The sequence below is a fragment of the Haliotis rubra genome, unplaced genomic scaffold (assembly GCF_003918875.1).
Source record: "Haliotis rubra isolate DU_JTF1 unplaced genomic scaffold, ASM391887v1 Scf685, whole genome shotgun sequence".
NCBI lineage: Eukaryota > Metazoa > Mollusca > Gastropoda > Lepetellida > Haliotidae > Haliotis > Haliotis rubra.
Window position 1 is genome coordinate 584060 of NW_025767396.1, and position 3821 is coordinate 587880.

The 3821-nt window shown below is 42.2% G+C and overlaps 1 long non-coding RNA gene across 1 annotated transcript; it reads right to left on the reverse strand.

The window, feature by feature from the left end:
• Nucleotides 1–558: 558 nt before the first annotated feature.
• LOC124258183 lies at nucleotides 559–2085 on the reverse strand. Its single transcript, XR_006893530.1, has 2 exons — nucleotides 1965–2085; nucleotides 559–882 (listed from the first exon to the last, which is right to left on the reverse strand). It is a non-coding gene; the product is annotated as an uncharacterized LOC124258183 (long non-coding RNA).
• Nucleotides 2086–3821: the final 1736 nt, after the last annotated feature.

A 3821-nucleotide genomic window follows, 5' to 3' on the forward strand; every position in this document is an offset into this window, starting at 1 on the left:
ATTTGTATGGCGGCCACACCCACTACAAGTCTGATGTTAATACATCGAAACAATGTTATTACTTTCTTCTTATAATACAAAGTTCACTGGGTAAACATGTCACCATACAGTAAATTTCAGTTTTATACAGTGTTACTAACACTGGGTGACGTTTCTCGTAATCCATGGCATTGTTGATGGAAACATTCATAAAATCACTGTTTACCATAAATGGAGAGATTTCTTTGGAAGCATTATATTAAATAAACGTCTAGTGCTTGACGTCTGTGGTGTCTGTTTGTTTCCTTTTTAAAATGTCTTGTTTTTATCATACCTCATTAGTGTTCTTATATGAAACTAAACTGCATTCGTATCTGAAAGTTTGTTTGTTTTGTTCCCATCTTAATGAAACCTAATTGATTTCTTCTGGGTTTCGTTTCCTTATGTAAAAGATTTGTTTTTAATCATACAACATTAGAGGTTTTTAGTGTACATGAAACCAAACAGCTCTCTGATCGAAAAGTTTTTCTTCAAGCTCTGATTGTTTCCATCTTGATGAAACCTAATTGATTTTTCTGGTTTTCGTTTCCTTAAAACTTCGTATTTTTGATCATGTGACATCAGTATTATTTGTGTATGAAACCAAATGGCTCTCCTATCAGGAAGTTTTCTTCCCTTCATCTGCTTTTCATTTCTTTATAAGCTGTCGGGATTCTTCTGATAGGAAACCAAATAGCTTTGTGATCTGGGCTTCTGATCTTCTTTGTCACCCTCCTTTCGCCAAATCGATGAAATTTCTTCAATTGTTCTGCCTTTTGTTTCTGGCAGGAACATGAACACGAATATCCAGAACAACACCAGCAGCACCGTGAAGGGCAGGAAGGAGTAGCTCATCAAACCTTTCTGGAAACGAAAACAAGAGACAGGAATTATGTGGAAATGTGCGACGAATGTGTAGTCACCTGTTGAATTCCAGTTCTCTGTGTCACATCTGTCATGTTGGCTGTTCAAGAATATGATATATTAGTCGCAACAAATCACAATTGGCAATATTATAAATAGTGGGTCAACCACTCTTAATGGGAATGGGGCGGCGGCGTATCCTAGTGGCGAAAGCGTTTGGACGCCAGGCCGAAGGTTCGAGTTCGATTCCGCCCATGCAAACAAACGGTGAGTGAGTGAGTTTAGTTTAACACCGCACTCAGCAATATTCCAGTTATCTGGCGGCGGTCTGTAAATAATCAAGTCTTGACCAGACAATCCAGGGATCAACAACATGAACATCAATATACGCAACTGGAGTACGATGACATGTGTCAACCCAGTCAGCGAGCCTGACCACCCGATCCCGTTAGTCGCCTCTTACGACAAGCATGGGTTGCTGAAGGCCAATATTCTAACCCGGACCTTCACGGGTGCAAACAAACGGCCATGCAAGCCTTTCCATACATAATGCACACGTGTTTACTATTTAAGTGGGGCGATGGGGTAGCCTAGTGGTTAAAACGTTTGCTCGTCATGCCTAAAGAGCCGGGTTCGATTCCCCACATGGGTACAATATGTGAAGACCACGCACGCAGGCACAAACCCGCCTTACAAAACCCGCCCACCCAACAAACGAAGATATACTAAAACAGTTGCAACAGTTTGCTTTCAATGTGTGACCAACAAACGAACAGTGAAGTAACCCGTGAAGATCGTGTTAAATATTGATCTTCAGCAACCCATGCTTGTGGTAAGAGGCGACGGACGGGATTGGGTGGTCAGGCTCGCTGACTTAGTTGACACATGTCATCGTATCCTAATTGCCTAGATTGATGCTGATGCTGATGCTGTTGATCACTGGATTGTCTGGTCCAGACTCTATTATCCACAGACCGCCGCCAAGTAGCTGCAATATTGCTGAGAGCGTCGTTTAAAAAGAAAACAACCGCATAAACAACAACAACAACAAAAACAAAAAAAAACCCCAAAAACCAACAAACCTGCATGTGGGGAAAGCCATAACCAACACAGAAGTTGGCGACCCAGTTGACGAGGACAGACACGCTGATGGCGGATGATCTCGACCCTGAGAGAACAACTCGGCCACTATCAACCAGGGTATGGAACCTACAAACAAAAATAAACAAATATATGCTTTGGTTGATAGTTTGTACAACACTGCAGTTGTCTCTTCATTACAGATGGGCAAAGTTATTAGACCTGAACGTCAGTCGTGGTGTAGGAAGCCGCAACTTGAAGACATGGCGTAGGGTTCATTGATCTGATGAAAGTTGTTATTTTGTACATTACATAGATGCAGTTGTTGGTGATGTCGTAGCCGAGGCATATCACAGGGAGATAATCGATGCTGAACCCGTTGGAGAGGCTTGTTCGGTGATTGTGTGGATTACGTTTCATATGACTGCAAATTGGAATGATTGGCATTTGGGACGTACAATATTGACCAAACTTTGATGGATAACAACTTCTGTATTTCGTGAGATGTGACATTTCGATACAGATTCTTGTACCGTTGTCAAGCGGGAATAATGCATGAATAGAAGAAGGCGAAACGTTGCGACCGATCAAGACCCGAGTCAAAGAACATCGCACCTCCGTTACCAATTCCGACAGCAAATCAGCCATCTCTGACCACATCAAAGCAAACCCCAGTCACCAAATCTACAAGAATCTGTATCGAAACGTCGCACTCACTAAATATAGAAGCTGTTATCCATAAAGTTTGTTCAGTACCTGGAACACTCAATGGGCAGCGTTATCAACATAAGTACTGTATGCCGCCGTCATGACACATTTTGATACAAATCCCCTTGCCATTGGTGAATATCATTGTTGACAACGCTCGACCTCACCGCTTTCGTTGACCATTTGCCGAACAAAACCTCATCAAAGCATTAACATTGTCCGCAAATAGCCTCACTAACACACTAACATAACATACTAACATTTGGATAGCGCCAATATCCAACTGAGCTGCTCAAAGGCGCTTTGATTTCCCTCGATCATTGGATGTCAAAACCCACACGGCACGTCATATTATCAATGTCAACTCCTGGGGATCATTCAACTCTTGCAGCCACAAGTCGCACCGAGGTAATGTGGCTTTTCCATCCTTACGAGGTACCCATTCACAGCTGGCTGGACTGGGACACATAGTCAGAGTACTTTGTCGAAGTTAACTGCACGTTGCTGTACCCGGAACTAGGTGTTTGCATGTATTCATGTGGCCACCATCTGGTCATTACCAACGGATTCGTGGGTTCTTTTAAGTGCACAGTGTCTTCGACGCCAAGTTTGAGATTAGGAGGTGCTCCTGTTCAGTATCTTAAGTAATTGACGCAGACACTACCTGAGGAACGGCAAAGGATTCCAGAATTCGACCCGCGATCGTATCAGACGCAAACTGGCTTATGTTATGCAAAGGTAGTTACGCCAGGTTCTGCAAACCGAAACATGAGTCTCATGAACCAATTCTGACAATGACCTACTCCGAAGTTTTCTCGAAAATGAAAAGACACTACAAACAACTATGGTATTTACAAATGAAGTTTAATTTTAAACTTTAATAAAATCGTATTTCTATATTTTATGGCGAGGGTTTTAGACAGCATGACGTAACTAAGACGTCATAGACTACCCTGTTTGATGAGGTCGTAAAAGGATTCACAATTCATCTGGCTCACTGGTTACACCAGTTATGTGTTCTTTGCGCTTCTTAAGTGTATTTATGTAACGTACAATGTGATTTGATATAATATCAAGGGCCGTATAAGACCGCCAAAGCTTTCTAGCGGCCGTGCCTCGTTTTGAATTTCCACGATTTCCAGATTTCCGTT